The sequence below is a fragment of the Hemibagrus wyckioides genome, linkage group LG06 (assembly GCF_019097595.1).
Source record: "Hemibagrus wyckioides isolate EC202008001 linkage group LG06, SWU_Hwy_1.0, whole genome shotgun sequence".
In the NCBI taxonomy this organism is placed as follows: Eukaryota; Metazoa; Chordata; class Actinopteri; order Siluriformes; family Bagridae; genus Hemibagrus; species Hemibagrus wyckioides.
Genome location: NC_080715.1, coordinates 45500023 through 45526412, shown reverse-complemented (window position 1 = coordinate 45526412; position 26390 = coordinate 45500023). Strand labels below are relative to the sequence as shown.

General features: G+C 43.9%; 1 protein-coding gene across 1 annotated transcript in view; it reads right to left on the bottom strand.

The window, feature by feature from the left end:
* The window catches only part of nt5dc1 (5'-nucleotidase domain containing 1), a 54279-nt gene that overhangs the window by 14489 nt on the left and 13400 nt on the right, over nt 1-26390 (bottom strand). The window lies entirely within an intron of this gene.

Here is a 26390-nt window from a genome sequence, read left to right as displayed (position 1 = left end):
ACACCACATACACACACCATCTCCATGTCCACACCACATACACACACCATCTCCATGTGTACACCACATACACACACCATCTCCATGTCCACACCACATACACACACCATCTCCATGTCCACACCACATACACACACCATCTCCATGTCCACACCACATACACACACCATCTCCATGTCCACACCACATACACACACCATCTCCATGTCCACACCACATACACACACCATCTCCATGTCCACACCACATACACACACCATCTCCATGTCCACACCACATACACACACCATCTCCATGTCCACACCACATACACACACCATCTCCATGTCCACACCACATACACACACCATCTCCATGTCCACACCACATACACACACCATCTCCATGTGTACACCACATACACACACCATCTCCATGTCCACACCACATACACACACCATCTCCATGTCCACACCACATACACACACCATCTCCATGTGGACACCACATACACACACCATCTCCATGTCCACACCACATACACACACCATCTCCATGTCCACACCACATACACACACCATCTCCATGTCCACACCACATACACACACCATCTCCATGTCCACACCACATACACACACCATCTCCATGTCCACACCACATACACACACCATCTCCATGTCCACACCACATACACACACCATCTCCATGTCCACACCACATACACACACCATCTCCATGTGTACACCACATACACACACCATCTCCATGTCCACACCACATACACACACCATCTCCATGTCCACACCACATACACACACCATCTCCATGTCCACACCACATACACACACCATCTCCATGTGTACTCCACATACACACACCACGCACAATATGTTCTGGTATTTACCTGCTTGTTGTTGTTTGTTTGTTGTTTATTTGAAGGCCAAGCCCTGTATTATGTTAATTTCCACCTAATGACACTCTCTACCATCTTGTAAAAAAAATTCACCTAGAAATGATCTCAAATCAAATCATTTTCAGACCAACCTGGAAGTTCTGAAAAGAATGATAATACCAATTATATTTAAAAAAAAAAAAAAAAGAGTTGGGCCTTGAATCTGACAGTGGAGCTCCCAAACAAGTAGTGAGTTAGAATCTCAGCAAGTACTCTACACATTGACACAAAGCTGTAGGCATTCTCCAGCAAGGATGATAGCTTAGCTACCATCCTCCTTTCTCCCACCTCCTGTATTGTGTCCAGGGGCATCCCCAGGACTGAGCTGGCCTTCCTGATTAGCTTGTCCAGTCTCTTCCTGTCTGTAGTAGAGATGCTGCTGCACCAGCAGACCACTCTTTAAGGAGAGCCTTTATATCAGGGTTGATCCATGGCTTGTTATTGGGAAAACACTGTACAGTCTTGGTGGGTACAGTATTCTCCACACAGAAATTAACATAATCCATAATACAATCTGGTTTTGAAATTGAAATTGTCAATATCCTCCCCACAGTTCTGCCCACACAATTGTATCAAAAAAGTCTTATCTTACAGTCTCATCAGACCATGTCCTCACTGTGCAGGAGACAGTCAGTTGCCTACATACAAGGGGTTTGTAAACAGGCAGGAGATGAATCAGGTTGTGATCCGATCTTCCCAAGGGGGGGAGGGGTGTTGAAATGTAAGCCTCCTTGGAGTTGGCATAAAATAAGTCCAGTATTTTATTGTCTCTGGTGTGGCATGAAACATACTGAGTGAATGTGGGCAGAATGGAGGACGGAGGGGCATGATTAAAATCTCCAGAGATAATGAGAAGGGCATTTGGACTCTGTGTCAGCAGTCTGTTAACAACTGAATGCAAAACATTGCATGCCGATCCACCATCAGCAGATGGGGGAATATACACAGCTATCGCGATAACATGCGAGAATTCCCTGGGCAGATAGTACGGCCTCATGTTAGCGGCTAACAGCTCAATGTCCTTACAGCAGATTTGCTCTTTAACAGTGATGTGACTCGGTTTACACCATCTATTATTTACAAATACTGCCACCCCTCCTCCCTTTCTCTTACCGCTCTCCATCGTTCTGTCCATAAGCTGAAATCTGTCCAGAGCTATGGTTGTATCCGGTGTTAGCTTAGTTAGCCATGACTCCGTAAACAGCATCATGCTACACTCCCTGAATCCCCTCTGATGCTGGGCCAGAGAATTCCGCCAGAAAAACACACAAATCATGAGTGAAACTTTAAACTCATGAATGCTCACGAATCCCTTTGCCCAAAGTTTTGGCCCTGTGTTACTGTGATTGCTCAGGCAACAATTTAGTCTGGGTGCTGGGACCCCAAAACTGCTGCTTTCAGTTTTAATTATGTTTATGTTTATACACAAATGCAGATAATTGAATTGAGAGAGAGAGAAAGAGAGAGAGAGAGAGATCCACAGTCCCTTCTGAAATGATAAGAACAGCAAGGCCAATTGATTTGTTTCTGCTGTAGACTGTAGACATTTGAGTTTGAGATGAATATAAAAGAATTTGCTTTTAGTTCCTGGTATTTATATGTAGATTCTGTAATGGTGGACCTGCAGCCACTGCCATCCAAACATTTCATCTCACACAACATCTGTCTGGGTGCTGAAAGGACAGCTCCACTTCAGCACTCCTGGTCTTCTGGATGGTGTAGGAGAACATGGCTGCAGAGCAGGGTGGCTCCTCACCCTCCTTGAGAAACCAGGGGAGTATAAAAGGCCACTGTGGAAACAGTTTGGTCTAAGTGGAAATGCTCTTCTTCTCATACAACAACTGCAGACAGTGATGGTGGACAGTGTTGGGCCAAGCACCTTCACACCACCAGCATAACCTTCACCATAATGCTGCTCACCACACCAAGAGCTGGGATGACCACAATGCTGCTCCACTCATCCACCACTTAATACCTATCTCCACTTCACTAATAACTTAGAGCATTTGGTTTAAACATGTGGTTAACCAAGATCTGGAACTCATTGAAATTCAAATTCAAATTTTATTTGTCACATACATAATGGTACACAGTATGATATGCAGTGAAATGCTTACACCACTGTTTGACCCTTGAAAAGGAAAAAGGAAAAGAAATAAGGACAGAAAAAAAGACAAGGATAAAATGCAAAATATAAAAATGCGAAATATAAAATATAAAAACTATAAAAACTAGTCCACAGTAGGTAAATAAAAATAAAATAGAATATAAAGTAGAATATAAATAGAATAGAATATATGTGTATATAGAACAAGTATATAAAATATAGAATATATATAAGAAATGTAAACCATAAACAACTGTATTTTACAAAACTATATAAAGTGAATAGTGTACAATAATGTGCAAGGTGCAGACAGCAGCAGTACGGGGTGGTCATTTAGTGAAATAAGGTGATGAGATGGTGAGAAGCAGTGTATGTTATGTTTTATGTATTGTGTATTGTGTGCCACAGTCCTGTAATTTGCAAATGTGCAAATGTACAGGGTGGTTGGTTTGGTGTTTTCCAACACAGGTATGTAGGAAGGATAGTGAGTCCAATCAGTTGAGAACTGTGGAATAAAAATTCTACTGTACTCACTACTAAGATCTGACTCCAGCTCCACACTGACCCGACAGCTCAGTCTAAGTGAGACTCATAGTTAGTAAGGCCTCCAAACTAAATAAGCCAATCAAGCAGACTAGATGAATGCAGATAAGAGATTTTATTTTGTAATCAGCGCTGACACAAGAATTGAGATGCTCACACATGAACGTCCCAACAACCTCTCCCCGGGGAACTCCAACTACAGCCTTTATATACATTTCCCTTATCTTTCCAGTGCAACATGTCACTGGTTCTTTGCCTAGACAATCCCACCCATTTTCTTTTTTGGACCTTTTAGATTCTTTTTTACACCATTATCTTTGAATTTACAACTTTTCGAATACCATTATAATTAAACTTTCCTGAATCATTATATTAAAAATTGGGCGTTTCCGCCCCCACCAGTGGGATTGTCTTCGGCCTCACTCTCACCAACACCTCATTCTTCTTCAGGAGACAGCATGGGTAAGTTCTCAGTCCTTCAGGGGCCAACACCCTTTCTTTTATTTTTCTACATTACACTCTACACTTCACGGCTTTTCTGATTTATCCGCTGTCTTCTACGTATGTACTCTAGATATTTCGCCTGGTACCACCATTGCCATCCAGCACGCGCTGCATTTACTTCATGATGAGATCACTGCCGCTCAAGGTACCAGTGGAGCGAAGATTGACCATAATAATCTAGGGTGCGTCTCTGCCATTGATTGGTCCAAGTTTGGAAAGCCTGCTACCGCAGAGAAGGCCTGCCAGACTGACATCATTGATACAACTATTTGTTCTCCAAAGCCCTTGCAGCCTGTGTGCAAGGCCCGTGACAGAGCAACATGCCGTGTTAAACCCTATATTGTTCTCAAGCTCAAACGACCTAACGAATAAACCTTACCTGAGAACTCACTCCCGCTGTCCCCTGATTATTTCACACTACATCAAACACACACCTCATACATATATCCTCATTTACAAAATTATCTCCCACAGAACCTATGTGGGGATCTGGCTGAGAGACTGTATAGCCTGTGGGAAGAAGCTTCTCCTCAGTCTCTCTGTGTTGGCCTTCAGGGAGCGTAAGCGCTTCCCGGACCTCAGCAGAGAGAAAAGTCCATTGTTGGGGTGGCTGAGGTCCTTCATGATCTTCCTGGCCTTGGTCCAGCACCACCTGTTGTAGATTGAGTGTAGGTCAGGGAGCTTGGTATGGATGATGTGCTCAGCTGATTGACCCACCCTCTGAAGAGCTCGTCTGTCCTGCATGGTGCTGTTCCCGAACCAGGTTGTGATGTTTCCCGTCAGGATGCTCTCTATGGTGCAGGAGTAAAAGTTCCTTAGCACTTTAGCGAGCAGTCTAAAGTCTCTCAAGCGTCTGAGGTGGAAGAGATGCTGCCAGGCCTTCTTCACCATGGTGCTGATGTGATAGGACCATGACAGGTCCTGAGTGATGTGAACACCGAGGTATCTAAAGCTGTCCACTCTCTCCACTGGGATCTCGTTGATCACAGGGGTCTGGTAGTTCCTCTCCTGCTTTTTGCTGAAGTCCACTATCAGCTCCTTAGTCTTGCTGATGTTAAGGTGGAGGTTGTTCCTCTGGCACCAGTTCACCAGTTAGGAAATTGGAGATCCACTGACAAAGAGATGGGCTGAGTCCCAGGTGCTCCAGCTTGGTGGTGAGTGTGGAGGGGATTATAGTGTTAAACGCTGAACTGTAGTCAACAAACAGCATTCTAACATAATTCCCCTTTCTAGGGGAAAATTTTTCTTTTCTTTCCCCTGTCCAGGTGACTGAGTGATGTGTGAAGGAGGTGAGAAATGCCATCATCGGTTGAGCGGTTCGGGCGGTAGGCGAACAGTACTGGATCCAGTGTGTCTGGTAGTGAAGTGATGATGAAGTCTCTGACCAGCCTCTCAAAGCATCATCACTACTGAGGTCAGGGCTACAGGGCGGTAGTCATTGAGGGAAATAGGATGGGGTTTCTTCAGGACAGGAACAATGATGGACTCTTTGAAGCACGTGGGGATTGCTGACTGGGTTAAGGAGAGGTTGAATATGTCTGTGAACACAGGTGCTAGCTGGTCAGCGCAGGCTCTGAGGACTTGACCTGAGATTCTGTCTGGTCCTGATGCTTTCCTGGTGTTCACTCTCCTGAAGGCTCTCCTAACGTCATGCTCGGAGATGATGAACGCATTTCCGGTGTTGGCAGTCTCTTCCTGTCTGCAGCCATTAGCATTAGCTGTAGTATTAACTTTAGCATTAGCATCATTAGCTGCAGCCTCGAAGCGAGCGTAGAAGGTGTTCAGCTCGTCCGCATTCGTCATACCAGATGTTGGTGCTTTATAGTCCGTTCTTATCCTTAGTCCCTGCCACAGGCTCCTAGAGTCACTCTGTTGGAGCTGTGACTCTAGTATCCTCCCGTAGCGCTGCTTCGCCTCCTTCACCGCTTTCCAAACATTGTATGAAGCAGCCTTGAATGAGTTCATGTCACCCGATGCAAGTCCCACGTTGTAGGCAGTGGTGCAAGATCTCAGAGCGTCGCGGATGGTCTTATCCACCCACGGCTTCTGATTTGGAAACATTCTGATTGTGGTTTTCTGCACAGTATCATCTGTTACTTTCCCAATGAATCCCACAACCGCTTCCGTAAACACATTGATGTCATCAGAGCTGCGCTGGAACATGTCCCAGTCTGCGTCCTCCAGAGCGTCCTGCAGAGCGGCCACCGATTGGTCCATCCAGCGTGCCCCCTCCTTCTGAGCCAGAACTTCCTGCTTGAGCCTTTGTTTATATTTTGGCATGAGGAAGATGGCGGCATGGTCGGATTTCCCAAACAGGGGGCAAGATTGTGCCTTGTAGCCGTCTCTGACTGTAGTGTAGCAGTGGTCCAGTGTCCTTTCACCCCTGGTGGGGCAGCTGATGTGCTGGTAAAAGTTTGGCGCTGTGTGTTTGAGGTTGGCGCTGTTAAAGTCCCCCACCACAATAAGTGCAGCATCCTGGTGTTGTGTCTGGTGTTGTGTGAGTGCCTCATGCAGCTCGCATAAAGCAGTGTCCGTGTCCCCCTGAGGCGGAATATAAACGGTTGTTTATGACCAACGTAAACTCCCGAGGAAGGAAAAAAGGACGACATTTGATGGTCAATAGTTCCAGGTTGGGTGTGCAGGAGCATGTGAAAGGAACAATGCTCGCGCTGTTGCACCAGCTGCTGTTCACCATTAAACACACACTGCCTCCCCTTGACTTCCACGAGTCCAGTGTTCTGTCCATGCGGTGAACCAAGAAGAACTCGGCCGGCTGGATGGCGTGGTCTGGTACCGCTGGGTTCAGCCATGTCTCGGTGAAGCAGAGGAGACTGCATTCCCGAATGTCTCTCTGGAACTTTACCCTGGCCCTGAGGTCATTGAGCTTGTTCTCCAGTGACTGGACGTTGGCGAGCAGGATGCTAGGCAGAGGTGTGCGGTGTGCACAGGCTCTCAGCCTGTTCCTGACACCTGCTTGTTTCCCCCAGCTTGGATCCGGGGTCAAAAACATTGAATTGTGGGTACATTGTATACCAATAGAAATAAGAGTATCTCTATCATACCTAATGCACTCCATTTAGAAGAATTTGCCAGTTTAAAAGTACTGTAAGTTAACTTAAAAAACAAAAACAAAGAAAAAGGGGTCGGAGCAGTCATGACAGCAGCCGACCTCACCGGCGCCATCTTATCCCATCTTGAGAGCTGCTGTCCATGCACAAGCTCAACATCATTGCTGCTTCTTCCTCTACCTGACCCCTGCCAAGATGCCCAGTGACTCCTCATTAAGATGAAATGCTAAAGACGACAGTGAAGCTTTCCTGCATACTCTACCTTCAAGTGAGTCTCCACACATAAGGGCTGGCCTGAAGGAGACTGTGCTCGCATCCTTGCCCAATTCCTAACTCTAGATACTTAGCTCCCCTACCATACTCTCTCTCTCTCTCACTCTCACTGGGTGAAGCAGCTTCTATGCTGTGTTGAAGAACATTGGACGAACAGACACTGCTCTGAAGACATTCGGTCATCTTTTATTCTGTTACCTTACAAACACACAGATAAACAGCTACACAGGTCAATTTTAATTGAGCCGCTATTACATGTTCGGTCTCTCCCACAAGACAGAAAAGAAAAAAAGGCCAAACTCAATTTAAACAAAGCCAATCCCACTAATCTAGTGTCTTGGATACTACAACAGGTGACTTGCAAGGGCAATCTTGAGTGCAAGCAGAAAGAAGGCAACTGCAACAAGGTGAACCGCCTGCAAGAAGCTACATGCCTCCTGGTCAGAAAGAATCCTCTATCAGCGTAAGTCACCATTCAATACAATCATCCCTCAGCAACCTGACCAAGAAGCTGAGTCTGCTGGGCCCGAACATCTCCCTCTGTCACTGGATACTGGACTTCCTGACTGGAAGACCTCAGTAAGTCCAGATCAGGAACAGCATTTCCTGCACCACAACCTGAGCACTGGAGCTCCTCAGGGCTGTGTGCTCAGTCCACTGCTGTTTACTCTGCTGACTCACGACTGTGTAGCAATGCACAGCTCCAACCACATCAAGTTCGCAGATGACACGACCGTGGTGGGTCTCATCAGCAAGAACGACAAGTCAGAGTACAGAGAGGAGGTGCAAGAGCTAACAGCCTGGTGTAGAGCCAACAACCTGTCTCTGAACGTGGAGAAAACGAAAGAAAAGGTTGATTACAATTCTGGCATTTGGCAGAACATTTGGCTGAACATCCGTCGATGTTCAGCCAATTTTTTTTTGGCTGAGCGCCAAAGAGCACCAAATTTTTTGGTGTTCATCTGGCAGAGAACTTCACCTGGTCATTCAACACCAGCTCCATCACCAAGAAAGCCCAGCAGCACCTCTACTTCCTGAGGAGGCTGAGGAAAGCCCATCTCCCTCCCCCCATCCTGACCGTGTTCTACAGAAGGACCATTAAGAACATACTGAGCAGCTGCATCACTGCCTGGTTTGGGAACTGCACCGTCTCGGATCGCAAGACCCTTCAGGGGATAGTGAGGATCATTGGAGTCTGTCTTTCCTCAATCAAGGACACTTACACCACATGCTGCATCCGCAAAGCCAACAGCATTGTGGATGAGCCCACATGCCCCTCATACACACACTCACAAATACACACACACACACCTCACAAACACACATCCCTCACACACGCACAGTCAAACAATTCAATTCAATATTCATCCATGTCTATAGCACCAGCCATATTATAACTGCTTACATTCTGTTTCTGAACATTTACTCAATTGTTGCTGTTGCTGTTTTTGCACACATTTCAAAGTGCCACCAACTGCTGCTATTACAGAAGTGTAGATGTTTACAAGAACCCTCTTTGTTTACACTTTTCTTATTTTTGCACATTGTACTGTATAACATATTATACAGAATGTATACTGTAGTGTTTTGTATTGTCTGTTTGCACTGCCTTTTTGTCTTGCACTGTTTTCACTAGGTTACACACCATGCACTTTACGTGGCTAGGACAAGGGTTTTAGCCTTTTAGCCCTTAGCTCTGTGGTGTTTTATGTAGCACCAGGGTCCTGGAGAAACATGGTCCTGGAGAAACGCGGTGAGAAAAGCCACCTTCTAGAATATTGCCAAAGAGCTTGTACTTCTGTTAACCATTTTTTGATCACTAAGGACATCTTAAGTCACCAAGTGAATGTCATTCTTGTCCCATGTTTGATTTGTGCCAGGTGTTGCAGGTGAAGCAACTGAGAAGGTGTGTCTACCAGCTCCAGACAGACTGCCTAATCAAGAGGTTTATACAAATCCTTAAATGCATGCTGCATTGGCTGGAAAATGAGGAAGCTTTCATGGGCCTCACCTCCTTTGAGAAGCTGTTTGGGAAAAGACCTTGAGGGCTTTTAGATATGGTCAAAAATGCTTTGGAGGAGCAGCCCACACAGTTCCATACCATTGTCGCATGTGTTCAGGACATCCAGGAGCTGTTTGAACAAGTGGCACCCATTATCTCTCAGTACAAGGAGGATGGCCACCCTCAGCGCATCTACAACCGGCTAGCCCATCTCTGGAAGCTTCAGCCGATGACCACGTGGTACTACTTTTCTCCCAAGCGCCAACTACTTGTGTTGGTAGAGAGTGTGGAGAAAGAAAGGATCTGCATACAGTCTCACTGTGACACACAGTGGTGGTGGTGGTGATGTCTTATTGTGGGTTTACACGGCTGCTTCTGGAACAGACTCACTAATCTTTATGGGTGATGGGACTCGTGGTAGTAGCAGCAGAAATATGTCTAATCTAATCAGGAGACGCTTCACTATGCACACAACAACGGACTGGACAAGACAATCTGCTGACCTTCACCCAACTGAGCAGCATTTCACCTCCTGAAGAGGAGAATGAAGGGAGAAACCACCACCCAACACATGATTGATACAAGCTAAGCTACAAACCTGTAAAAGCAAGGGATAGGGATACACAACCAAATATCTTACTTTCATTTACCTGAAGACTCATCTGTTCCTATATTTCAATCCTATATATCAAAAATTGGCTGGTTCTAGGTGTTCAGGTTGAATGTTTTACCTTGTTTAACACATGGAGATGTAAATATCAGGAAATGAAAGATGAAATGATAATCTCTCTTTTTATATCTGTCTGGTGTAGAGCACAAAAAAAGAGCTGCATGTTCCAATAGTTTTGGAGGTGAATGTATACAGAGAGAGAGAGAGAGAGAGAGAGAGAGACAGACAGACAGACTCTCTCTGAGAGAGAGAGAGAGAGAGAGAGAGAGAGACAGAAAAAGAGACAGAGAGAGAGAAACAGAGAGAGAGAGAGATAAACAGAAAACAGAAAGACAGAGAGATGTCTATAGTGTTGCATGCCAAAAAAACATTAAGTTTGTAGGGAAATAAACACACTCCAAATAAACCACCCTACACACACACACACACATACACACACACACACACATACACACACACACACACATACACACACACACAGAAGCACAGTTAAATGTTCAAAGGCTAAAGATCTTAAAGATCTGCAAATATTGTTTAAAATACTGTTCTAAACAAGTTTAAACAGAACATCAATATTATTTACATTAACACATAACACTGTTGTTTACACACACACACAGAGTGCACTATGGGTAATACACACACACACACACACACAGAGTGCACTATGGGTAATACACACACACACACACACACAGAGTGCACTATGGGTAATACACACACACACACACAGAGTGCACTATAGGTAATACACACAGACACACACAGAGTGCACTATGGGTAATACACACACACACACACAGAGTGCACTATGGGTAATACACACACACACACAGAGTGCACTATGGGTAATACACACACACACACACAGAGTGCACTATGGGTAATACACACACACACACACAGAGTGCACTATGGGTAATACACACAGACACACACAGAGTGCACTATGGGTAATACACACAGACACACACAGAGTGCACTATGGGTAATACACACAGACACACACAGAGTGCACTATGGGTAATACACACACACACACAGAGTGCACTATGGGTAATACACACACACACACACACACAGAGTGCACTATGGGTAATACACACACACACACACACACACAGAGTGCACTATGGGTAATACACACACACACACACACAGACACACACAGAGTGCACTATGGGTAATACACACACACACACAGAGTGCACTATGGGTAATACACACACACACACACACACAGAGTGCACTATGGGTAATACACACACACACACACAGACACACACAGAGTGCACTATGGGTAATACACACACACAGAGTGCAATATGGGTAATACACACACACACACACACACACAAATAGCCACGCAAACACAAGTGCACACACAATGCTGACCATGGTCAGTGCTTCATCATTCTGTACATTAACTGTTTTGTTAACAGTTGTACACTGGTGCATAGATGTGTTGTGAATTCTGTGTATGTGTGTGTGTATTACCCACAGTGCACTGTGCGTGTGTGTGTGTGTGTGTGTGTGTTTGTGTGTGTGTATTACCCATATTGCACTCTGTGTGTGTGTGTTTGTGTGTGTGTATTACCCATATTGCACTCTGTGTGTGTGTGTTTGTGTGTGTGTATTACCCATATTGCACTGTGTGTGTGTGTGTGTGTGTGTATTACCCATATTGCACTCTGTGTGTGTGTGTGTGTGTGTGTGTATTACCCATATTGCACTCTGTGTGTGTGTGTTTGTGTGTGTGTGTATTACCCATATTGCACTCTGTGTGTGTGTGTGTGTATTACCCATATTGCACTCTGTGTGTGTGTGTGTGTTACCCATATTGCACTCTGTGTGTGTGTGTTACCCATATTGCACTCTGTGTGTGTGTGTGTGTGTGTATTACCCATATTGCACTCTGTGTGTGTGTGTGTATTACCCATATTGCACTCTGTGTGTGTGTGTGTGTGTGTGTGTATTACCCATATTGCACTGTGTGTGTGTGTGTGTATTACCCATATTGCACTGTGTGTGTGTGTGTTTGTGTGTGTGTGTATTACCCATATTGCACTGTGTGTGTGTGTGTGTGTGTATTACCCATATTGCACTGTGTGTGTGTGTGTTTGTGTGTGTGTGTATTACCCATATTGCACTGTGTGTGTGTGTGTGTGTATTACCCATATTGCACTCTGTGTGTGTGTGTTTGTGTGTGTGTGTATTACCCATATTGCACTCTGTGTGTGTGTGTGTGTATTACCCATATTGCACTCTGTGTGTGTGTGTGTGTATTACCCATATTGCACTCTGTGTGTGTGTGTGTGTGTGTGTGTATTACCCATATTGCACTGTGTGTGTGTGTGTATTACCCATATTGCACTCTGTGTGTGTGTGTGTGTATTACCCATATTGCACTCTGTGTGTGTGTGTTACCCATATTGCACTCTGTGTGTGTGTGTGTGTGTGTATTACCCATATTGCACTCTGTGTGTGTGTGTGTATTACCCATATTGCACTCTGTGTGTGTGTGTGTGTGTGTGTGTGTGTGTATTACCCATATTGCACTGTGTGTGTGTGTGTGTGTGTATTACCCATATTGCACTGTGTGTGTGTGTGTTTGTGTGTGTGTGTATTACCCATATTGCACTGTGTGTGTGTGTGTGTGTGTATTACCCATATTGCACTGTGTGTGTGTGTGTTTGTGTGTGTGTGTATTACCCATATTGCACTGTGTGTGTGTGTGTGTGTATTACCCATATTGCACTCTGTGTGTGTGTGTTTGTGTGTGTGTGTATTACCCATATTGCACTCTGTGTGTGTGTGTGTGTGTGTATTACCCATATTGCACTGTGTGTGTGTGTGTGTGTGTGTGTGTGTATTACCCATATTGCACTGTGTGTGTGTGTGTGTGTATTACCCATATTGCACTCTGTGTGTGTGTGTTTGTGTGTGTGTGTATTACCCATATTGCACTGTGTGTGTGTGTGTGTATTACCCATATTGCACTCTGTGTGTGTGTGTTTGTGTGTGTGTATTACCCATATTGCACTGTGTGTGTGTGTGTGTGTGTGTGTATTACCCATATTGCACTGTGTGTGTGTGTGTGTGTGTGTATTACCCATATTGCACTGTGTGTGTGTGTGTGTGTGTGTATTACCCATATTGCACTCTGTGTGTGTGTGTGTGTGTGTGTATTACCCATATTGCACTCTGTGTGTGTGTGTGTGTGTATTACCCATATTGCACTCTGTGTGTGTGTGTGTGTGTGTATTACCCATATTGCACTCTGTGTGTGTGTGTTTGTGTGTGTGTATTACCCATATTGCACTGTGTGTGTGTGTGTGTATTACCCATATTGCACTCTGTGTGTGTGTGTATTACCCATATTGCACTGTGTGTGTGTATGTGTGTGTGTGTATTACCCATATTGCACTCTGTGTGTGTGTGTGTATTACCCACAGTGCACTGTGTTTGTGTGTGTGTGTGTTTGTGTGTGTATTACCCATATTGCTCTGTGTGTGTGTGTGTGTGTATTACCCACAGTGCACTGTGTGTGTGTGTGTGTGTGTGTTTGTGTGTTTGCATGTAGTTTACAGTTGCAGGAAGTGGCTTATAAAACTCTTATTGAGTGAGCAATGACATCAACACTCATGTTAAACACATTCACATAAACACACATGAATAAAAATACACTGCTGTAAAAATAAACTGTTGCTATGACAACACACGTGTGTGCACACACACACACACACACGACAAATACACTGATGCCTAATAAAAACATACATGAAACATTGTTCACCATTTTAACCATCATACACTTCGCTGTCGTGTGTGTGTGTGTGTATTACCCATATTGCACTGTGTGTGTGTGTGTGTGTGTATGTGTGTGTATTACCCACATTGCACTCTGTGTGTGTGTGTGTTACCCACATTGCACTGTGTGTGTGTGTGTATTACCCACAATGCACTGTGTGTGTGTGTGTGTGTGTGTTACCCACATTGCACTGTGTGTGTGTGTGTATGTGTGTATTACCCACATTGCACTCTGTGTGTGTGTGTGTGTGTGTGTATTACCCACATTGCACTGTGTGTGTGTGTGTGTGTGTGTTACCCACATTGCACTGTGTGTGTTTGTGTGTGTGTGTGTTACCCACATTGCACTGTGTGTGTGTGTGTGTGTGTATTACCCACAATGCACTGTGTGTGTGTGTGTTACCCACATTGCACTGTGTGTGTGTGTGTGTATTACCCATATTGCACTGTGTGTGTGTGTGTGTGTGTGTGTATTACCCATATTGCACTCTGTGTGTGTGTGTGTGTGTGTGTGTATTACCCATATTGCACTCTGTGTGTGTGTGTGTGTATTACCCATATTGCACTCTGTGTGTGTGTGTTTGTGTGTGTGTATTACCCATATTGCACTGTGTGTGTGTGTGTATTACCCATATTGCACTCTGTGTGTGTGTGTTACCCATATTGCACTGTGTGTGTGTGTGTGTGTGTGTGTATTACCCATATTGCACTCTGTGTGTGTGTGTGTGTATTACCCATATTGCACTCTGTGTGTGTGTGTATTACCCATATTGCACTCTGTGTGTGTGTGTTACCCATATTGCACTCTGTGTGTGTGTGTGTGTGTGTGTATTACCCATATTGCACTGTGTGTGTGTGTGTATTACCCATATTGCACTCTGTGTTTGTGTGTGTGTGTTACCCATATTGCACTCTGTGTGTGTGTATTACCCATATTGCACTGTGTGTGTGTGTGTATTACCCATATTGCACTCTGTGTTTGTGTGTGTGTGTTACCCATATTGCACTCTGTGTGTGTGTATTACCCATATTGCACTCTGTGTGTGTGTTACCCATATTGCACTCTGTGTGTGTGTGTGTGTGTGTATTACCCATATTGCACTCTGTGTGTGTGTGTGTATTACCCATATTGCACTCTGTGTGTGTGTGTGTGTGTGTGTGTGTTTTACCCATATTGCACTGTGTGTGTGTGTGTGTGTGTATTACCCATATTGCACTGTGTGTGTGTGTGTTTGTGTGTGTGTGTATTACCCATATTGCACTGTGTGTGTGTGTGTGTGTGTATTACCCATATTGCACTGTGTGTGTGTGTGTTTGTGTGTGTGTGTATTACCCATATTGCACTGTGTGTGTGTGTGTATTACCCATATTGCACTCTGTGTGTGTGTGTTTGTGTGTGTGTGTATTACCCATATTGCACTCTGTGTGTGTGTGTGTGTGTGTATTACCCATATTGCACTGTGTGTGTGTGTGTGTGTGTGTGTGTGTATTACCCATATTGCACTATGTGTGTGTGTGTGTGTGTATTACCCATATTGCACTCTGTGTGTGTGTGTTTGTGTGTGTGTGTATTACCCATATTGCACTGTGTGTGTGTGTGTGTATTACCCATATTGCACTCTGTGTGTGTGTGTTTGTGTGTGTGTATTACCCATATTGCACTGTGTGTGTGTGTGTGTGTGTGTGTATTACCCATATTGCACTGTGTGTGTGTGTGTGTGTGTGTATTACCCATATTGCACTGTGTGTGTGTGTGTGTGTGTGTATTACCCATATTGCACTCTGTGTGTGTGTGTGTGTGTGTATTACCCATATTGCACTCTGTGTGTGTGTGTGTGTGTATTACCCATATTGCACTCTGTGTGTGTGTGTGTGTGTGTGTATTACCCATATTGCACTCTGTGTGTGTGTGTTTGTGTGTGTGTATTACCCATATTGCACTGTGTGTGTGTGTGTGTGTATTACCCATATTGCACTCTGTGTGTGTGTGTATTACCCATATTGCACTGTGTGTGTGTATGTGTGTGTGTGTATTACCCATATTGCACTCTGTGTGTGTGTGTGTATTACCCACAGTGCACTGTGTTTGTGTGTGTGTGTGTTTGTGTGTGTATTACCCATATTGCTCTGTGTGTGTGTGTGTGTGTATTACCCACAGTGCACTGTGTGTGTGTGTGTGTGTGTGTTTGTGTGTTTGCATGTAGTTTACAGTTGCAGGAAGTGGCTTATAAAACTCTTATTGAGTGAGCAATGACATCAACACTCATGTTAAACACATTCACATAAACACACATGAATAAAAATACACTGCTGTAAAAATAAACTGTTGCTATGACAACACACGTGCGTGCACACACACACACACACGACAAATACACTGATGCCTAATAAAAACATACATGAAACATTGTTCACCATTTTAACCATCATACACTTCGCTGTCGTGTGTGTGTGTGTGTATTACCCATATTGCACTGTGTGTGTGTGTGTGTGTGTGTGTATGTGTGTGTATTACCCACATTGCACTGTGTGTGTGTGTGTGTGTTACCCACATTGCACTGTGTGTGTGTGTGTATTACCCACATTGCACTGTGTGTGTGTGTGTATGTGTGTATTACCCACATTGCACTCTGTGTGTGTGTGTGTGTGTGTGTATTACCCACATTGCACTGTGTGTGTGTGTGTGTGTTACCCACATTGCACTGTGTGTGTTTGTGTGTGTGTGTGTGTTACCCACATTGCACTGTGTGTGTGTGTGTGTGTGTGTGTATTACCCACAATGCACTGTGTGTGTGTGTGTTACCCACATTGCACTGTGTGTGTGTGTGTGTATTACCCATATTGCACTCTGTGTGTGTGTGTGTGTGTATTACCCATATTGCATTGTGTGTGTGTGTGTGTGTGTATTACCCACAATGCACTGTGTGTGTGTGTATTACCCACATTGCACTGTGTGTGTGTGTGTGTATGTGTGTGTGTGTGTATTACCCACATTGCACTGTGTGTGTGTGTGTATTACCCACATTGCACTGTGTGTGTGTGTGTGTATGTGTGTGTGTGTGTATTACCCACATTGCACTGTGTGTGTGTGTGTGTGTGTATTACCCACAATGCACTGTGTGTGTGTGTGTATTACCCACAGTGCACTGTGTGTGTGTGTATTACCCATATTGCACTGTGTGTGTGTGTATTACCCACATTGCACTGTGTGTGTGTGTGTGTGTATATTACCCACATTGCACTGTGTGTGTGTGTGTGTATGTGTGTGTGTGTGTGTGTATTACCCACAGTGCACTGTGTGTGTGTGTGTTACCCACATTGCACTGTGTGTGTGTGTGTGTATTACCCATATTGCACTCTGTGTGTGTGTATTAAACATATTGCAGTGTGTGTGTGTGTGTGTGTGATGGCGTTTGTAGGAAGGATGCCTCTATCACTCAGTGGTGTTTGAGGTGTGGTGTGCTGCTGTAAACAGTGGTGCATTGTGGGTAATGCTGACTCGTTAAGTGGGATGAGAAAGGCGTGTTCAGAACATAATTAACCATCCACAACATCAAAGACCTTCTAACAGACAGTAAACACTGACTTACACAACACACATACAGAGATAACACTGTGTACACTATGATTATACACACACACACACACACACACACACACTTCCCTGGATGAACACAGAATGTGAGGAGGATTTATTCTCTTAACTTATTATTATTCTCTGAACTTATTATTACTTATATATAAACTGCCACTTTATTAGGAACACCTGTCCCCATGCCTGAATGCAGAAGTTTGGTGTGACTCTGACAGAACTTTCCTTTGGACACCTGAGTGCTCTGAATCTCCTCCTGACCTCAGTGTATGATATGCTCCCAAGGGTCTCCAGCCTCCAGCATGAACACACACCATGTCACAGTGGACATCAGTCCAGTAATTAAATGTGTAATGTGTAATTAAACACTTTGGATATTAAAACTGGAGTGGACGATGATGATATGGACTCTGTAGAACGCAGTGCATTGTGGGATTTCATAAGCATGCTGGAGATTCTCCGTTCAGCATGAGACACAACGACAAGCCAAAGACACCTTAAATAGTGCCCTACATAGTGTAGTACTGTGGATTGGGACATGGTGTAATTATAACCACACTGACGGGCGGTTTTTGTAAAAAATAAAAAAAAAAGGAAGTGTTTTTTTTTCTGAAGTGTTTTAGAGCTGACTGCAGAACCTTGTAATGATATAATGATATAATGATATGATGATTAAAGCAGGAAGACTCAGCACTGATCATTATAAAAACATTAGAGCACTTTCCACAGACAGAACACACCTCACACTGCAGCAGTGACAAGTGTGTTTAAAGCTCCTTACTTACTGCAATGTGTGTGTGTGTGTGTGTGTGTGTGTGTGTGTGTGTGTGTGTGGAATAAAATCCAACAAAACTCTCCATTAAAGACAAAATGACTTTATAATGAAAACTCATCAGCATCCTGTCTGTGTGCTTTATCTCATACACTGCCCTGTGGAGCAGAATGATGGGACTGCATTCTCACAGAAGGTCATGAACTTCAACCACTGATCTGGACTGACAGAATTCTGCATGGGACTGTGAGGTGAAGTGAGGTGAAGTGAAGTGAAGTGAGGTAAAGTGAAGTGAGGTCAAGTGAAGTGAGGTGATTTGAGGTAAAGTGAAGTGAGGTGAAGTGAAGTGAGGAAGTGAAGTGAGGTAAAGTGAAGCGAAGTGAGGTAAAGCGATGTGAGGTAAAGTGAGCTGGGATGATTTGAGGTAAAGTGAGGTGAGGTGAAGTGAAGTGAGGTAAAGTGATGTGAGGTAAAGTGAGGTGGGATGATTTGAGGAAAAGTGAGGCGAAGTGAGGTGAAGTGAAGTGAGGTAAAGTGATGTGAGGTAAAGTGAGGTGGGATGATTTGAGGAAAAGTGAGGCGAAGTGAGGTGAAGTGAAGTGAGGTAAAGTGATGTGAGGTAAAGTGAGGTGGGATGATTTGAGGAAAAGTGAGGTGAAGTGAAGTGAGGTAAAGTGAAGTGAGGTGATTTGAGGTAAAGTGAGGTGAAGTGAGGTGAGGTGAAGTGAGGTAAAGTGAGGTAAAGTGAAGTGAGGTGAAGTGAAATGATTTGAGGTAAAGTGAAGTGAGGTGATTTGAGGTAAAGTGAAGTGAGGTGATTTGAGGTAAACTGAAGTGAGGTGATTTGAGGTAAAGTGAAGTGAGGTGAGGTGAAGTGAGGAAGTGAAGTGAGGTAAAGTGAAGCGAAGTGAGGTAAAGCGATGTGAGGTAAAGTGAGATGGGATGATTTGAGATAAAGTGAGGTGAGGTGAAGTCAGGTGAAGTGAAGTGAGGTAAAGTGAAGTGAGGTGATTTGAGGTAAAGTGAGGTAAAGTGAAGTGAGGTGAAGTGAGGAAGTGAAGTGCGGTAAAGTGATGTGAGGTAAAGTGAGGTGGGGTGATTTGAGGTAAAGTGAGGTGAGGTAAAGTGAGGTAAAGTGAAGTGAGGTGAAGTGAAGTGAAATGATTTGAGGTAAAGTGAAGTGAGGTGATTTGAGGTAAGGTGAAGTGAGGTAAAGTGAAGTGAGGTGAAGTGAAATGATTTGAGGTAAAGTGAAGTGAGGTGAAGTGAGGTGATTTGAGGTAAGGTGAAGTGAGGTAAAGTGAAGTGAGGTGAAGTGAGGTGAAGTGAAGTGAGGTGAAGTGGAGTGAGGAAGTGAAGTGAGGTGAAGTGAAGTGAGGTGAAGTGGAGTGAGGAAGTGAAGTGAGGTGAAGTGAGGTGAAGTGAGGTAAAGTGAAGTGAGGTGAAGTGAGGTAAAGTGAAGTGAGGTAAAGTGAAGTGAAGTGAGGTAAAGTGGTGTGAGGTAAAGTGAGGTGGGATGATTTGAGGTGAAGTGAGGTAAAGTGAAGTGGGGTTATTTGAGGTAAAGTGAGGTGAAGTGAGGTGAGGTAAAGTGAGGTAAAGTGAAGTGAGGTGAAGTGACGTAAAGTGAAGTGAGGTAAAGTGATGTGAGGTAAAGTGAGGTGAAGTGAGGTGAGGTGAGGTAAAGTGAGGTGAAGTGAAGTGAAATGATTTGAGGTAAAGTGAAGTGAGGTGAAGTGAGGTGGGGTGAGGTGAAGTGAAGTGAGGTAAAGTGAAGTGAGGTAAAGTGAGGTGGGGTGAGGTGAAGTGAAGTGAGGTAAAGTGATGTGAGGTAAAGTGAGGTGAGGTGAAGTGAAGTGAGGTAAAGTGATGTGAGGTAAAGTGAGGTGGGATGATTTGAGGAAAAGTGAGGCGAAGTGAGGTGAAGTGAAGTGAGGTAAAGTGAAGTGAGGTGATTTGAGGTAAAGTGAGGTGAAGTGAGGTGAGGTGAAGTGAGGTAAAGTGAGGTAAAGTGAAGTGAGGTGAAGTGAAATGATTTGAGGTAAAGTGAAGTGAGGTGATTTGAGGTAAAGTGAAGTGAGGTGATTTGAGGTAAACTGAAGTGAGGTGATTTGAGGTAAAGTGAAGTGAGGTGAAGTGAAGTGAGGAAGTGAAGTGAGGTAAAGTGAAGCGAAGTGAGGTAAAGCGATGTGAGGTAAAGTGAGATGGGATGATTTGAGATAAAGTGAGGTGAGGTGAAGTCAGGTGAAGTGAAGTGAGGTAAAGTGAAGTGAGGTGATTTGAGGTAAAGTGAGGTGAAGTGAGGAAGTGAAGTGCGGTAAAGTGATGTGAGGTAAAGTGAGGTGGGGTGATTTGAGGTAAAGTGAGGTGAAGTGAGGTGAGGTAAAGTGAAGTGAGGTGAAGTGAAGTGAAATGATTTGAGGTAAAGTAAGTGAGGTGATTTGAGGTAAGGTGAAGTGAGGTAAAGTGAAGTGAGGTGAAGTGAAATGATTTGAGGTAAAGTGAAGTGAGGTGAAGTGAGGTGATTTGAGGTAAGGTGAAGTGAGGTAAAGTGAAGTGAGGTGAAGTGAGGTGAAGTGAAGTGAGGTGAAGTGGAGTGAGGAAGTGAAGTGAGGTGAAGTGAAGTGAGGTGAAGTGGAGTGAGGAAGTGAAGTGAGGTGAAGTGAGGTAAAGTGAAGTGAGGTGAAGTGAGGTAAAGTGAAGTGAGGTAAAGTGAAGTGAAGTGAGGTAAAGTGGTGTGAGGTAAAGTGAGGTGGGATGATTTGAGGTGAAGTGAGGTAAAGTGAAGTGGGGTGATTTGAGGTAAAGTGAGGTAAAGTGAGGTGAAGTGAGGTGAGGTAAAGTGAGGTAAAGTGACGTAAAGTGAAGTGAGGTAAAGTGATGTGAGGTAAAGTGAGATGGGATGATCTGAGGTAAAGTGAGGTGAGGTGAAGTGAGGTGAAGTGAGGTAAAGTGAAGTGAGGTGATTTGAGGTAAAGTGAGGTGAAGTGAGGTGAGGTGAAGTGAGGTAAAGTGAGGTGAAGTGAAGTGAAATGATTTGAGGTAAAGTGAAGTGAGGTAAAGTGAGGTGAAGTGAAGTGAGGTGAAGTGAAATGATTTGAGGTAAAGTGAAGTGAGGTGAAGTGAGGTGATTTGAGGTAAAGTGAAGTGAGGTGAAGTGAGGTGAAGTGGAGTGAGGAAGTGAAGTGAGGTGAAGTGAGGTAAAGTGAAGTGAGGTAAAGTGAAGTGAGGTAAAGTGAGGTAAAGTGAAGTGAGGTGAAGTGAGGTAAAGTGAAGTGAGGTAAAGTGAGGTGAGGTAAAGTGAAGTGAGGTAAAGTGAAGTGAGATGAAGTGAGGTAAAGAGAAAGTGAATTGAGGTAAAGTGAGGTAAAGTGAAGTAAATTGAGGTAAAGTGAAGCGAGTTAAAGTGAAGTGAAGTGAGGTAAAGTAAGGTAAAGTGAAGCGAGTTAAAGTGAAGTGAAGTGAGGTAAAGTAAGGTAAAGTGAAGCGAGTTAAAGTGAAGTGAAGTGAGGTAAAGTAAGGTAAAGTGAAGTGAGTTAAAGTGAAGTGAAGTGAGGTAAAGTAAGGTAAAGTGAAGCGAGTTAAAGTGAAGTGAGATAAAGTGAAGCGAGTTAAAGTGAAGTGAGATAAAGTGAGGTAAATGGAATGTTGCACTGAATTGAAAACTCTGTCCATTTGTGTTGCACTAAACTCTAACCCCAAGTTCACAAAGTGGAAAATGGCAGAAACTTTTAACTCATGCCTAAATGAATAAAACATGCTGTAGCATTGAGAGACGATAACTTATGGAGAGAAATGATAGAGTTGAGTTAGGTTTTGCTTTTCCTGTACAGTAAAAATAAAAAATTGAATTTAAATAAAGTATTACTGCTAATCGACTCTGAACCTTTCACCACTCTCCTCTTCTACATCTTCACTGAACAACTAGCCTTAATGGTCTTACACTGGATTTGACCTGAGGTCTATCTAAAATCTAAAATCTATTTAATTTGTTTGTGTATTTGAAATAAATGTTAGATCTCTCAGAACACTCCAGATATAAACACACAGTTATACACTGAGAAGATGCCAGTGTTGTGGATAAAAATGATTTTTGTCTTAAACTTTGCAATCTTACTATTCTAAACATCCAATCCCATGGAGATCAACACTCTCAATATAACAACTTTCACCTAAAAATACACACACACACACACAGATCCTGTGTTCAGAATTCTGGGTAATATATTTAAACTTGTTTCCCAATAACCCGTGTAAGTGCACACACACCCAGTGTTTATAAAGCTTAGGCAGCTGTTAGTGGTGCAGTGGCTTTAATAAAGCACTAAATCTGTACACACACACACTCACACACACACACATATACACACACATACACACCACCGCTAACTTTAGTCTCTCCGCTAAATTGTACACACTTCATCAACCTGCAATTATTTTCCACATTCAGCTTACAGAGTACACGTGCGTGTGTGTGTGTGTGTGTGTGTGTGTGTGTGTGTATACTTTGGGTCAGCAGAACTCAAGACACTCACGCAGTTGCGCACACACACACACGGGTGAGTTCATGACCGGCTCTCATGCACAGTCTAGAAGGAAAAGATTTCTGAGCAGAAGGATGATTTTTCCTCATCATGTATCTCAAACGTACAAAACGAAGTGTGTGTAGTGTGTAAATTGTGTATCATGATGATTTTTAAGGTGTGTAATATGTAAAGTGTGTACAGATTGACGAGTGCAGAGAGTTCAGTGTATTAACATTCTAACATAACAGATCTCTTTTCATGGTTGTTGGCCCCGTGAGTTGTAACTAATTATCTGTGATAATGGACCGAACGACCCAGAACAAGTCCATCACCCTGGAGCTGGTCCTCTGACTAAAGTCCTCCAAATTGTTGCTATTTCTCCAGAAAAACACTCGTGAATCCATCTGTCCTGTGTTCACAACCATGTACACACTCACTACAGACAGAGAGGAGAAGGACAACCACTACTGACTACGCTCAATGGGCTGCATCCTGGTGAATGACCATGGCAAGGTCAGCAAGTGGTGGTGAGGGTGTTAGGAGTGGAGTGGGTGATGGTGGTGGAGGTGGTGGTGCAGTGGGTGATGGTGGTTGTGGAGGTGGTGTCTGTAGTGCAGTGGGTGATGTTAGTAGTGCAGGGAGTGGTGGTGCAGTGGGTGATGGTGGTGGAGGTGGTGGTGCAGTGGGTGATGGTGGTGGAGGTGGTGGTGCAGTGGGTGATGGTGGTGGTGGTGCAGTGGGTGATGGTGGTGGTGCAGTGGGTGATGGTGGTGGTGGTGGTGCAGTGGGTGATGGTGGTTGTGGAGGTGGTGGTGGTGGTGTCTGTAGTGCAGTGGGTGATGTTAGTAGTGCAGGGAGTGGTGGTGCAGTGGGTGATGGTGGTGGTGGTGGAGGTGGTGGTGCAGTGGGTGATGGTGGTGGAGGTGGTGGTGCAGTGGGTGATGGTGGTGGTGCAGTGGGTGATGGTGGTGGAGGTGGAGGTGGTGGTGCAGTGGGTGATGGTGGTGGTGTTTGTAGTGTGGTGGTGCAGTGGGTGATGGTGGTGCAGTGGGTGATGGTGGTGGTGCAGTGGGTGATGGTGGTGAAGGTGGAGGTGGTGGTGCAGTGGGTGATGGTGGTGGTGTTTGTAGTGTGGTGGTGCAGTGGGTGATGGTGGTGCAGTGGGTGATGGTGGTGGTGTTTGTAGTGTGGTGGTGCAGTGGGTGATGGTGGTGGTGTTTGTAGTGTGGTGGTGCAGTGGGTGATGGTGGTGCAGTGGGTGATGGTGGTGGTGTTTGTAGTGTGGTGGTGCAGTGGGTGATGGTGGTGGTGTTTGTAGTGTGGTGGTGATGTCATGATACAGACCCCTACACTGGGAGGAATAAGAGCACCGTGATAAAGAAAAGCCCTGAGAGGTCCAGTGAGGGGGAGAAGTGTATTGGGTCACTGCAGCTCACTCTGACACGCTGTCTGCCCTGGAACAGGCCAATGAAACACACACTTTCCAGTCATGATAGACACGAATCATACTGCCTCCAGGACTAGCATGAACACTAGCTATTGAGGAGCTGAAGCATTTGGGACAAAACCTGGGAATTACAACAGAAGTGAAATTTGCTTACAAACAAAAAAGTAATTAACGCTGCAATCTGGGAGAATGAGAGCAAGAACGTAACGTCTGGAAAGTGAGAGTGGGAGAGTTTAACCAACCCCTTCATTTAGCAGATTAAACACACACACACACACACATGCCACATCAAAGAGAAAGAAGATGAGTTCTGCAGAAGAATCATTTTGAAAGAATGATTCTGTTTGTGTGTGTGTGTGTGTGTCTTTATGAGGACTAAACCACCCTCTTAGTAAAAGAAATATGTGACAATTTTAACCTTGTGGTTGAGAGTTTTTTCCAACAGCAGTTAAAGAGTTAAAATCATTATTTTTCTAATAGACATGTGAAACTGTATCTCAGAGTTAGCATAATTCTAACGCTAATCAGGCAGTTAGCTGAACTGTAACCTGCTAAAAAAAAATGTGTGACGTCTGATCACGTGTGTTGACACGTGATGGACTTTACTGGGATTCATATTAAAGCTTAAACTTCATTAAATTCCATTTATGTCTACAAGAACTCTCGATAGGTATCTACACATTATTTACTGTTGTTCTTGTCATAACTGAGCACAGGTATCAAATGCTAATGCTAAACCAGTCGGATCAGAGAAGCTGGGATGAAGAAGTGCGTGTTGTTTTGTCTTCACACGTCAACAGAGTACAGTCCATAAATCACACATCTAGGAGAGAATGCCCAGCTGCGTGCGCTAAACCCATGAAAATGATTTATTCTAATTGCTAGCGTGAAGCTAAATCAGGGTCTCTACAGTTCCACTGACAGTTCGGTGTACCACAGGATCCGAAAATACCCCGGAGTCCGGCCGCACGCCTGCCGTTCCCACACTCGCTAAAGTAAAACCACCCAAACTCCGCCCCCTGGTGGTCCAGACTCCAATCACACGCAAACAAATAATTAAATATAAACAGTGTCGGATTTTACAGTTCAGATCCAAATAGCCTTAGTCTGGATTAACCCCAGGATTAAATTAACCGGTTTAATTTAGCCTACAGAAAAGTAAAGAGCAGTCGGAAAACAAGAGCAGACTCCAGATTCCAGACAACTCAAGTTGTCATAAAACATCTCACTCTCAGTGTTAGCCATCACACAGGGACACACCCGCTTTACTGAGACACACCCACTTTACAAAGAATTTTATTGAACAGTTAAATAAACTGGAGAAGAATGGCAAATCTGATATGTTTCTAATAAAGAATAAAATAATATCTAATGATCAAATAACTACAGAGGAGCTGTTTATCTATTTACTTATTTGTTCCATTTGTTTATTTTAGCTTTTAATATTTGTTCAGGTCTTCTTTAGTCCTCTTATGTTTACCACATGGTCAGTAGCTGAAGTTGAATACTCAGATTATCGGAGCCGAAGTGTGAATAATCTGATCTAAGATGTTCACAGTGTTTCTATAAGTGATCAGATTAGATCAGATTATTAAAGTCAACATAAACTCACTCAGGGACGAATGAAACTAGCTTACTTCATGGAAAAAATCTATTTAGATCATTTTGTTTTGTTTTGTTTTGTTCGTTTTGATATTTTCTGTCGTTTTGAAAATGTGAAAAGAGAAAATAACTTTCCATTTGCACAAAACAGAAAAGTATTTATTTATTTATTTATTAATAACTGATTTTATTTATGGGGAATATTCCTGTATGTATATTTTATCTGCTGAAATAAACACACACACACACACACACACTTTGCGAGACTGATCTGTGTGTAAAATAATAAACCTGAGAGTGATATAATACAGAGAGTCGGACATTAGTGCCGGATGTGAAAGCCGTGTATTTTACAGGAGCAGAGCCGTAAATACAGAAATAACCGTGATGCATATTTATCCTGAATTTCCCTTTCTCTGTGTAATGATAGCCGTGTTTCCGTGGTTGTGCTGAGGGAGAGGATAAGTACGGGTCTGAGGTGGGGGGGAAACACCACACCATCCTGTTCAGGCCCTCACCACTGACGCTACACCCTTCATTATG